Consider the following 13,236-nt stretch of genomic DNA (forward strand, 5'->3'; position numbering starts at 1 on the left):
TTTGTAGACATTTGTACCATGACTTTTGAAATTCTGGGAGGAAGCAATGTTAAGAGAAACTACAACCACAGAATGCCACACAGAGGAAGAACTACCAGGTGGACCGTCTGGAATGTGCAAGGACTCCAACGTGAGAAGCACTAAGTGCTTTTTCTCCATAAACTCTGACAGTGATATTTCTAATTAGCATTTCATCTTAGGGAACAGTTTTTATTCCGCTGTTTTGTTCTTCTTTTCTTCCTCTAAAATGTGTTGTTTAAATGTCTCTGTCTCAGTTATAATTATTCCATGCCTTGTTTTACTTTATACACTATTATTAAGTACTCTACTTTCAAATATCTATTTTTCTCTCTGAGAGGCACGGCAATTATCTGTGGTCAGCACCATTAGGAAGAGGGAGGACACTGATTTCAGCAGATCCTGATTCTAGCCCCTGGAATGCGCAATTGGCACCTGATCCTGTGCTTAATTTCAGTACAATGGCAATGTCCTGGTTTTACCCTCCAAGTTTCGGAGGACAAAGAAAAATGCAGTCAGTTCTTGGAGCCGTGTAGAACCACATCTGGAATTTATAGTCCATTCCTGGAATGATCCAGAAGGAATTCCACATCTGGTATTTGTGTTGGCTAATTATTATTGCAAGTGACACCAAATAAATTCTACCTGAATCATCTCTTACCCTCATTCCTTTTTCTACTCAGCGACCAATTTCAGCCCAATTTTTATTTGAGAAATAGGAGTCCATGGTAACTATCCTTTCCCGCCAGCTTACTCCCTGTTAGGCGTTCCACTAGGTGATTTATGTATGCTATCTCATTTAATCCTCCCAACAATCCTGAAGTATTATTATCCCTCCTTCATAAATGATGAAATCGAGCCTGGGTGGCTCAGTCAGTTGAGTGTCAGACTTTAGCTCAGGTCATGATCTTGTAGTTCGTGAGTTTGAGCCCCACGTTGGGCTCTGTGCTGATGGCTCAGAGCCTGGAACCTGCTTCGGATTCTGTGCTTCCCTCTCTCTCTCTCAAAAATAAATAAAAAGCCTTAAAATTTTTTTAATAAGTAAATAAATAAATATAAATAAAAAATAAATAAGTGATGAAATCAGGGTTCACAGAAATAACTTCCAAGATCATAGCTAATAAGTGGTAGAGCGGGAATGTGAGTCCAGGTCTCTCCGACTCGAAAGGCCAGGCTCCTGCACATGATGAAGCCACATTAATCTCATTAGGAGTTCTCAACTATGACTAAGAGGTAGTACCATATCGTGGTGAGGAACACGGGCTCCGACAGAAAACAGGCTGCCTGGTTCAGTCTGTCTGAACCCCAACTGTGCCTCCTACTAGCTGGAAGTTACTTAACTTCTTTATGTTTCGGTCCCTCTGCCATGAAGAGTGAATAATAATTGTTATCTGTTTCATAAGGTTGTCTGAGGATTAAATAAGATATACGGAAAGCCCTTAGAATCATGTAGTGAGCACACAACAAAGGTTAGCTGCTAATAACATGCTGTCGATGATGATGACAGCAGTGGTGGTGGTTTTAAGAATCAGCCTCTCTTGACTTTGGGTTCCTCCCAAGCCTAGACCCACCGTCCTGTCTAACCTTTTACCCTTCACAGGTCAATAAAAATCTTCTTCTCCTAACCAGGCTCTGTTCTCCTTTATTCCACTAGAGTCTTCTCGGGGTATAACTTCAGTAATTTCACTTCCACCCACCCAAAACCTGTCCATTCCTTCAAGGCCCTTCCAGATCCCACCCCTCCAGGATGTCTTCGCCAAACACCGAGGTCTTGCTGGTCTCCTTCCAGACCGTTTGCACCACATAATGCTGGCTGGCACTTAGAACATCACCATCAGTCAGCAACACACTGTGAATACTGAATTATATCCTGCCTTGAAACATTCATTACATATTTCAGCTTTGTTCCCCTTATCCCCGCGACTTGGTTGCAAGCTCCTTAAAGATTATACAGGAGAGGGGAGTCCGGGTGGCTCAGTCAGATAAGCGGCTGACTTTGGCTCAGGTCATGATCTCATGGTTTGTGGGTTTGAGCCCCGCATCGGGCTCTGTGCTGACAGCCTGGAGCCTGCTTTGGATTCTGTGTCTACCTCTCTCTCTCTCTGCCTCTACCCCACTCATTCTCTCTCTCTCTCTCTCACAATAAATAAACATTCAAAAATTAAAAAAAAAAAAAGATTATATGGGAGATACTTCTATATTCTCTGCAGGCCAGGACACAGAGTTAGTATACACATGCATACACACAGACACAGCCATATAAAATAGGTATATCCTCTGGTGGGAGAATCCTAAAGTTATTGGCTTATATTATTTTAAGGCATTTAAAAAATAATTATTTGAGATAATTAAGTTATCTCCAACAGCGAAAATGAACTAAAAAAAAAAGTCTTAAAAATACAGTCCATCGACATCCTCAAAAATACCAGACCATGTATGTTATCTCAAAGATTAAAGCACTATCACTCTTAATGCCAAGCTGCCTTACTACCAGCTTGTTAATATGCAGGCTTCCAAATGCAATTAAAATTATTCAGATTAAAAACCTTCAACACTATTAATCCAGTGAGCTTCTAAGGGATCCACAAAGACTTAGGAGACATCATTCAGCTTATGTAGTCACGACACAAATGTCCAGCTACAGGTTGTATAATTCAAGTCTGCCCGCCATCTGGAAATGGGCTGGAAATTGAGAATAATTTTAAGGAGACACTCAGAACTTGTTTAAGCTGAAGGACATTGGAATCTCGCTCTAACTCGAGATCAGCAGCATGGCAAATACAGCAGCCTAGGATTTAAGAGCTCACTGTTGTAGGCGAAGCCCCAGGAACATGAGGCTCAGGCATAGAATGAACTGGTGATACAGTTACAGGTTTTCTCATGGATTGTACAGGACATAAGAACTGACCATGAACGACCCAAACATGAATACCATCCTACACAGCTCACTTATTATTAAAACCCAGCCCTTCCAATACATTTGCAGACTAAAGCTGTGACTTCTGCATTCCTTTCCATCCACCTGACACATGAAATGCACTCTTGAAGAGGGAGACCTTTTCTCTCTAGGCAGCAACCTTAACAATCGCAGTATAAAAGTACGGGGAGGGGCGCGTGGGTGGCTCAGTGGGTTGAGTATCAAACTCTTGATTTTATGGGTTGGGTTCCATGCCGAGTGTAGAGCATGCTTGAAATTCTCTCTCTCCCGTTGCCTCTGTCCCCCACTTGAGTGTGCACTCTCTCTCTCTCTCTTAAAAAAAATTTTTTTAATAAAAAATAAAAGTAGGGAGATGCTAAAAAACACCTCAGGTCCATGCCAGGAAGATACATCCTCAAACTGCCCAGGGAAAACCTCTCCATTATGGACTCATTCTGCTCAAAATGGAAGCCAACCCCAAAAACGTATCCCACACATAGACAATGGTATTCCCTCTCCATGTAACCCAAATTCATGGGTTACAAAGCCATGATAATTTCAGACAGTGCTCTCCTTTAAACACCCCAATCCAAGGTAACCTCAAGAACCACCTCAGGCCCCAAATCAGAACTCAATCTCATTCCCCCAATTCCAATATAAACCACTGTCCTCCAAATGCAGGAAGTGGGAATAGTGGGTTACAGAAAGCAGGCTTTCACAGTCAGTGCCCGTCTCCCCTCATCTGTGGCCTTGGCCTCACTATCCCACCAGGATTCTCATTCTCAGCAGTGCTGGTGAGGCTGGCATAGAATATATACTGAACCACAGCTAGCAGGAGTGAAATTTTTTTGGAAAGCTGTTTGAAAGATAGATAGATAGATAGATAGATAGACAGACAGACTTAAAAATGTCCCTACACTTTGCCCCAAATAATTACAACATGAGCCTATAACATAACATGGAAAACGTTATAGGCAAAAAGATGTTTACCACAGAAAAACCCAACCACCCAAATATCCAACAGGGGAATGTCTGTATACACTTAAGAAAATATTATGCAGCCAGTATATATGTTTGTAAAATAATGTTAAGTAAAAAAGACAGACTTCAAAATTGAACATTTTAGTACAACTAAAACTAGGAAGAAAGAGAAAACTAGTGTATGTGCAGAAAAAAACAGTCGACTTTGCAGAGTGGAACCACACGGGGTTTCTCCTACTTTGCTCCACGGTCCTAGAAGACGCACGTCTTACGCGTTTGACAAACGAACCGGTCCAGGTTCATGGTACATCCCGGTATGCTGGGAGCACTAGCGCTCCAAAAGAAGCCGCTTTCCCACTCCAGGAGAGACGACCATCTCTCCTGGGGTCGCTGGGGCACCCCCCCCCCCGGGCACCCCACCCCCACCCCCCCAGATCGGGAGCAGTCTCCACGCAGGGGACAGAAGCTGCGGATGGCGCGGCTCCGAGGACTCGGCGCGAGCGAGCGGGCGGCGCGCACACCTCCCCGGGCGCGTTCGCAGGAAGATCGCACGCGCGCCGCGCCCTGGCCGGGGGCGCTTTCTGCCCACGACCCCCAAAGCTCGGCGGGTCTGAGAGAAAGCGGCAGGCAGCCGGCCGCGGTGGTCTCCGTGGAGAGGACGCAGGGTCCGGGCGCAGGTGACACGCGAAGCACGGGGAGCCTCCCCTTGGACCGGCTCGCTGAGATTTTTCAGGCTTCTAGTTTGGTTTTCTTGGTGGTGGTGGTTTTCAAAGTAGGCTCCACACCCGAGGTGAGGTTTGAACTCCGGATCCTGAGATCAAGAGCCGCTTGCTCTACGGACTGAGCCAGCCAGGCGCCCCTCTCAGGCTTCTTGTTCGTAAACACTCACAAGGATTAAACTATTCGGAGGGTTCAGCAGAAACAACCAGGATTAAGGAGAGGAAAGCTGATCGATCCATAACGATCCAAGTTCTGCTACCTCTGCCGCCCTCCGCCCCTGGCCGCGGGGTGTCGGGATGAATTCAGCCTCAGTGCTGCCCCTACCGCAGGGTCCCGGGCATCGCTATGGGGCGCAGGGAGGAGGGGTCCCCAAAGTCCCCCAGGTAGAAACCATGTCCGCCTCAAAATCGGGATTCTACATTATCAGTCCTCTAACGCTGGAGGAAGAAGAGCCTCTTATTCAGGCCCTCAAATACCCACGTTTACCCCCCATAACTTGAGGCGGGGAGACCTGATTTTAAGCCTGTGGAATTCCTGGGGGGCTGCCAGCCTCAGCGCCTCGGGGCCACCTAACCCTTCCCGACCTTCAGACCCCACCCTAAAGGGATACAGGGCTGTTTTAAAAACTTAAGGAAGAACTTCGTTTGTAATATGAATAAACCCACCAGATTGGATCTGTGCTGTAAATTAACATTGTAAGACTTACCTTTTCCAAAACAGAGACTTAAAAAGGAGTGTTACTTAGAAGTACTGTTAATAAACGTGTTTAAATATTTTTAACAAATGAAGTCACTACTGCTATTAAATTTTATTTTTTTAATATTTATTTGAGAGAGAGAGAGAGCATGCCCGTGGGAAGGGTCAGAGAGAGAGGAGAGACTGAATTCCAAGCAGGCTTAGCACTGTCAGCGCAGATCCCCACACGGGGCTAGAACCCACCCAACCCTGAGATCCTGACCTGAGCCAAAATCAGGGGTCCAATGCTTCACGGACTGAGCCACCCATGCTCCCCTAAATTAATTGTTTCAAATCCTAGAGAGATGTGTTTGTTAAACACACACACAGCAGGAGTGCCTGGGTGGCTCAGCTGGTTGAATGTTGGACTCTTAGTTTCAGCTCAGGTCATGATCCCAGGGTTGTGAGATGGAGCCCCAGGTCGGCTCCCTGATGAGAGTGGCACCTGCTTAAGATTCTCTTTTTCTCCCTCTGCCCCTCCCCTGTGCTCTGCTAAAACTCTCTTTCTCTCTCTCTCACAATAAAACATCAATAAAAATTAAAAATACACAGCATGATACTACACACACACTGTTGTAGGCACTATACAAATATTAACTAAATCATTTCTATGAAGTAGGTACTATGGTTATCCCCATTTCACAGAGAAGGTAACTGAGGCACAGGAAGTTCTTTAGAACTTGCCCAAGGTTTACACAGCTGGCAAGCGGCAAGTGACAAAGCTGGGATTCAAACCGTGGCAAAGGGGTTCTCATATCCTCTCGTGAAACTATTGTTAAGTTTCACAGTGAAACTCATACCCTCATAATTTACTGCTAACTTTGTAAATGGGTACAACTTTATTGTAAAGCAATATGGTAAATATATCAAGAGTAATAAAAATATTCATGCCCTTTGACCTACTAATCCCATTCCTGGGAAATATTCCAAAGCTGCGTGCATGCAGATATATCCATTACTGTAGTATTGGAAATCATGATTGTCCATCGGTTGGTGAATAATTAGGTATATTCTGGTAGATCAGCTCAGTGGAATATCAAGCAGTCATGGACAATTAAATTATGAAATGATGCAGCTGCAAATGTAATGTTAAAAAAAAAAGAATATAAAGTTGCATGTTTCAAATTATGTGCACATGACCCAACAAAAAAAAGAACGAAGACAAACTAGGCAAATTATGGAGTCTAACGAAGAGATTACTGACGATTATTCTTTCTTTCAAAATTTCCCTTTAGTCAACTACACTTCAATTTAAAATAAAAAATAAAATAAAGTTACCCATTAGCTTGTTACGGTAGTGCTGTTATAAATCAGACCTGGAGAAAGGGAAGCGTGTCAAAGTATTTATGAGAGTAAGCTACATTTTCACAAACCAGGAGCATTCAGAAGAAAATGTGCAACAGGGATGGTTGGATCCTATCTCAATATTCACGGAGGGGGCTCCCACCTGCCAGGGAAGGAGCGGGCTCCTGCTGGCAGCTGGCATTAGCACCGCTCTCAGCCGCTGTGTTAGCGAACTCCAGCTGAGAGGAACTCCGTGAGGATTCCAGGCCTAACCTCAATCCCACAAATCATGGTAACAGTGAAAGAAGCAAAGCCAGAGGCTTTTCACACACAAGCACCGATCTAAAGGAACAGAGTCTGGTCGTGAGAAATTGAGGTTCAGATCTCCTCTCAGAGGACAATTTAAGAATGTGCCACACATTCTTCACTCCCTCATCTACCTGTGCCAGGTACCACCCAGCAGTGCCTGAGAAAGAGACAAGCGTGATCCTGACCATTTCTTGGATCCACCCCGAAACTCCAAGGCGTGAAACACCTTTGGACCCCCTAAGGGGTCAAGTTGAAGCAAGGAAAAAACAAGACAAAAATGTTCTCTTTAACGGAAACAACCAACCAAGGTGAAACTAAAAGGTTTCAAAGAGATGAGTCCTTAGATTCACTAAGGAACAGAGTTGAATGGAGATAAAAACCAAGACAAAAGTACCTGAATAACTAATAAGGGTGAAATTGAATGGTTTCAGAGGGACGGCCTATTATTTTGAATTCAACAACTCTATCAGGGGTCTGTCCATTCTCCAGGTACCACACAGGTGCCTCCTCTAGAAGCCAGGAGAACGTCCTTCAGTCACTATGCTTAAGGACCGTGGCAACGCATAGCTTTCCCCACCCCTACCCTTACCATGTTTTACTAACTGGACATAACCCAAAACTATCAATCTGGCTAGGAGAGCCAATCCCTTAAAATTTACTGTAACTAAGTGAAAGTACAAAGTCTTCAGAATTGAAAACCTCCTAAGCCCAAAAGTATTGTAATTTAATCCAAAGTTTTATTGAAAAGACCATTATAGCAAGTAAATGGTTTGTTGAACTGCAGACAAAAACCCATAGGAGATTTTTCAGACAGATGGTGGTGGCCTATAAACACATCATACTTCATTTCGACTGCTCTTAACAGAAAATGCGATATATGGAAGGTGCCTATTGCTTAATTACCATTCCCAGTCCCCCTAACTACCCCTCTGCCCCTTCACACACACACCCCTTTCCTGTTCTCCCCTCTCACACTTTATCTGGAAACATTTTCATAGTTCTCCAGCCATAAACAACCTCACCATCAGCGGATTAGCAAAAGTAATTGGCATTTTAAATTAATCTTCCGCTTATCCTCAACAATGGCTTTGCTGTCATACCAAAAAAACAGAAGGAAGTTCTTCCTCTGCTTAAAAATGACACCTTAAAAGGGTTCAGGACACCACGAGCTGAATATACATTCATGTAAAAGTGCAAAGAAAAATGACATCGGCAGAAACAAACTCAATATTTTTTCACCCAAAATGACCGTCCTAAAAACAAACAAACAAACAAAACAAAACAAGGGCCAAGAGTGATCATGATAAATAGGCTTTTTTAAAAAAGTGTTTTACTCAAAAAGCGTCCACAGGGAAAGGCCCTAGGAAGAAGTTCAAAAAAGAGCCTTTGTCAGTCCCTGCCTTCAAGTGAAACTTTAGGCCAAAGAATCTTAAGAGTTAGGATCAACTCTGCCCCTCTGCCCCACCCCCCCTTCACAGTCCTCAAAGAGCAGACATTAAAACGATTTCAAAGCGGGAATTTAAGAGGGTTTCTGAAAGTTTTCCCTAGCACTCCCATCACTCATCGGGAACTCTCTGGACAGGAATGACACTTGCTAAGTTTTTTCCCCTCTCCCTCCCTCCACCTGTTGTCCCAAGTCTCCCTGGTAAGCCAGGGCCATTCGCACTTTCTGCCTGAATGACACAGTCTTCTCTGCAATCCCGTGTCTCCTCTTCCACCCAAGTGGCTGCTCCTAAATTGGAGCCCCTGGAAAAATACGTACCAATTAGGGGTTACTTGATATCTACACATCACAGAATGGCCATTAGGTTGGTGGGTGGGTTGGTTTTCTTTTTTTCTCGTATTATGATGATGATGATTATTTCAGTATAATGACTAACGCCTCCTTAACCGTCCAGATATAAGTGAAGCTGGGATGGGTGAAGACACACAAACTAAGATAGCAGAGTTATCCCCCTCTGGGCCTCCCACTGTAGGTAGACCCAAATTCCAGGCGGGATGCTTAGCATAAGTAAGTAATTGAGTTAAGGGAGATCTAAAGAAAGACTTCACGTTCACATTCATATGCTAAACTCAGTTAAAAATAGACTCAAGAAGGGCCTGACTTCACTTTTAATTTTAGCCCGGTGATGAACATGCCCTAAAGACAGAAAGTCACCAGGCATTTTCCTGAGTGCAATGATCTTCATATTTTTATAAAAAGGAAATGCAGCATGTTCTATTAATAAAAGTGCTGTAGCCTCAGTTAAATCCAGACAGTTCGTAAATCAGGGCTCCCTCTGGCTGAGCTTCCCTGGGCCAGCAGCTCAGTCACACCCAAGCCCCCAGCAAGTGGACAGGTCACACGCAGTGGGGGAAAGTGAGCTGGACACCAGGGATCAAAGACCACAAGGTGTGACTCCTAAATACTTCCCAGGTGACCAAGCAGTTCAACCAAGTGCATCTGCCAGGAACTCTTCAAAGGTTTGCGAAAAGAACCACATTTGCCAGGACTGAGCCCTGTGTGTCACAAGACTTAGATTTAGTGAGGAAAGGGGAGCAGGTTAGGGTTAAGGGGTAAATGGGGTAGAAGGGAAAGAAAATGTGGTGCTTCCTTCAGAAAGGACAAGCAATTTCACCTTTTCCTTCCAATCTCAAAGACGGCAAAGTTGAAGTTGGCCTCCAGCTGTCTGGCTGGACTTTTCTATGGACCCACCTAAGAAGGATCTTCTCCAGCTACCTTTGGCTATCAAGCCACATAACAAACTCAAACATGGCCAGATGGGAAAATTACCACCCTTAGAGCCCTGATCGTCCTCACTGAGACTAAATGGTAATTCCAAATGTAAGTAAGGCTGCCCTAGGTCCTGGAGAAAATGCTGGAGAATGTGCTAGGGCTGGAAAAGCAAGACAGGGGTATCCAGACCATAAGACATTCCAAATACACAATCCCCAACCCAGCTTCGGGATTCTCAGGATGCTGGTGAACTAAGTATGCTTCTGCTTTCTAATTTCTATGCTTCTAAATTAACATTTAAGAGCTTATGTGATCCTCCCCAAGACTAGATGAGGTAAAGAAACCGAGGCACAGAACAGTAAACTCACAGTTAGTAAGTGACAGGCCAAGCTACTTAAACCCAGGTCTCTAAATACAAAACCCCGGGGTGGGGGGATGGACAGGAAAAGCCCAACAAGGTTTAGGTGGGACGGGACGTGTGCAATCTTTCTACCCTCTCTTCTTTCACCCAGGGAAGTTCCCTCCTTCCAAGGAAGACTAACTCTGATGTTTTGGTTTTGACTTGGTTCTTATTTTGTTGTTGCCCCCATTTCCCCATGTTTCTATTATGGCTGCTTGTAAAACCCTATACACTCTCAATCTCAACAATCCCACAATAGTCTAAGCCACAGAGGGACAGAAATTCTACAGAGTCAGATGTTAAGACCTTGAGCTTTGGGGCCAGACATATGTGAATTACCATCCTAGCCCTTCCAATCGCTAGCTGTGTGATTTCAAGAGCATACTCCACAGTCCAAAGTTAAACTCAGGAACAGCTGGAATCAGGACTGGCCAACTGACTGAGCTGGTGGGTTTGTTTGTTGTTTTTTTTTTTCCTTTTATTATGGACATGTTCTAACTATACAAAGGTAGAGGAACAGGATAATGAAACCTATCATAGGTTCATTACCTATCATTACCTTTACCCATCACCCAGCTTCAACAATTTTAACTATTGGTCAATCTTGTTTACTCTCTACCCTACCCATTCTCACCCTCTACACTATTGTTTCAAAGCCAATCCCAGAGTCATTATTTCATCTATAAATACTTGAGTATATAGCTCTGAACTACAATAACTTTTTATTCTTAACATAATCACAGTATCATTACCAGAGCCATAAATAAATAAATAAATAAATAAATAAATAAATCATTCTTTAGTCTCAATATTTCGTATGTTCAAGTGTCCTAAGTAATCTAATCATTTTCTTGTTTTTTTGAGCTAGGATCCAAATAAAGATTATAGATTAAAGATTACAGACTGGATTATAGACTGGATAAGTATTTTTAATCTGTTTTAATCTATAGAGAACCCCTCCTGCTGATAGATCCTTGCAATTTACTTGTTGGAAAAAAAAAAAGGGTCTTCAGGCCTGAAGGATGTCCCACACTCACAACTGGTTGATTTTTATCTCCATAGTACTGTTTTGACATGTTCCTCTGTCCCCTGTATTTTCTACAGAAAACTAGTATTCTGTATTCTACAGAATACTACAGAAACCTTGAGCCTGGCACAGATGAATTCAGGTTTTACCTTTGACAGTGCTGTTTACTTCCTGCTGCATTACCTCTGTGGGTACATGATACCTGAAGTCTTTCCCTTTTGTCACATTAAAAATGATCAGTGGGTTTGAATGCATCAACCCAATCCATCCCATATAAAGTTTCCCACCAGCTTCGCCTGATGTTTTAGCAGGAACTTACTAACCATGTTGTCTAAACGCATTATTCACTAGAGGATGCAAAATGATGATGGCCCAATTCTATAATTCCTTCTGTGTTTATTAGATAGTATTCTCCTATAAAAAAGAAATTTTCCTCATCAACAGTTTGGATACCCTAAGGTAATCAATAAGAAAGGTCTGATTCTTTCCCTTTCTTGACCAGTTTTCAGAATGAGTTGGTTCCCCAACCTAGTGAGGACCATTGAATTTTTAACTAGGAATGTGACACATTGTAATATATATAATGTATATCCATCCACTATACTTACACTCCTTAATGCTCACACTGTTCCATATTTGGGCACTGGGAGGCCATTTAACTTGGCTCTCGAGTCCTTCAGACAGGACACAAGTGGTCTTTGAAGCTTCTTTGCTTGCTGATACAAGATATTCCAACACATCTTGTACATTTACTGTCCCAGACCTGGAATCAGCCATTTTTTCTGAGGATCAAAGTTCTCTTTAGTGGGAAGTTGTACTTAGAGGCCACAATCTGGATGTCATGGGTGCTTATTGCTACTAAATTGGCCACTATTTCTAGGCATTTCAGTGGACAAAGTTAGGAAATACTTTTTTATTTGTTAAAGAGAAAATATATCAGGAATTCACACTGACATTTCCAATTCAAATTTAGGATTACAGGATTTTTACTTAACATCTTTAATTATGAAACTGTTCTTTTTTTATATACTGGAAACACTGGTTTCTGATGGTTTTAACACAATTACTTACTATATATGTATAAAATATTTTATATATAATTGTTTCATAATAGTAATACCAATATCATTACTAACAATATTACTGAAAATGGTTTAAGATTTACTTGGAGTTTATTTTGAACTTAAGATACATTCTACCAGAGGGGCTCCTGGGTGGCTCAGTCAGTTAAGCGTCCAACTTCAGTTCAGGTCATGATCTCATGGTTTGTGGGTTTGAGCCCCACCTCAGGCTCTGTGCTGACAGCTCAGAGCCTGGAGCCTGCTTTAGATTCTGTGCCTCCCTCTCTCTCGGCCCCTCCTCTGCTCATGCTGTGTGTCTCTCTCTCTCAAAAACAAACATTAAAAAAAAGGTACATTCCACTACAGATGTATAATCAAATTACTGTGTTTTAAATTTATGTGAGGGGCGCCTGGGTGGCTCAGTCGCTTGAGCGGCCGACTTCGGCTCAGGTCATGATCTCACGGTCTGTGAGTTCGAGCCCCGTGTCGGGCTCTGTGCTGACGGCTCAGAGCCTGGAGCCTGTTTCGGATTCTGTGTCTCCCTCTCTCTGACCCTCCCCTGTTCATGCTCTGTCTCTCCCTGTCTCAAAAATAAATAAAAATGTTAAAAAAAATTTTTTTTTAATTAAAAAATTAAAAAAATAAAGCTATGTGAAATTAATTTTCTGTGTAGGTGTGTGTGTATTTTTTTAATATATTTTTTTCCTATTCTCCCTTTTCTTACACAAATGGGAGCAACTATTTACATTTTCTATACCCTGTTTTTTTTCCCCTTGACATATCCCTGAGATTTATTTTTTTTAATATTTATTTATTTTTGGGAGAGAGTAAGTGGGGGGCAGAGAGAGAGGGAGACACAGAATCCAAAGCAGGCTCTGCATGGTCAGCACAGAGCTCGACATGGGGCTCGAATTCACAAACCACGTGATCATGACCTGAGCCGAAATCAAGGGTCAGATTCTCAACCGACTCAGCCACCCAGGCGTCCCTCTGAGATTTCTTCTAACGGCACACAGAGATAGTCCTCATTGTATGGGAGGACGCAGCCAAATGTACTCACTAATCCCC

The 13,236-nt window shown here is 43.0% G+C and overlaps 1 protein-coding gene across 3 annotated transcripts in view; it reads right to left on the minus strand.

The window, feature by feature from the left end:
* The window catches only part of RBM20 (RNA binding motif protein 20), a 195,799-nt gene that overhangs the window by 164,711 nt on the left and 17,852 nt on the right, over positions 1 to 13,236 (minus strand). The gene's annotated exons all lie outside the window — the stretch shown is intronic.

The sequence above is a fragment of the Panthera onca genome, chromosome D2 (assembly GCF_046562875.1).
Source record: "Panthera onca isolate mPanOnc1 chromosome D2, mPanOnc1 haplotype 2, whole genome shotgun sequence".
NCBI classification, from domain to species: Eukaryota; Metazoa; Chordata; class Mammalia; order Carnivora; family Felidae; genus Panthera; species Panthera onca.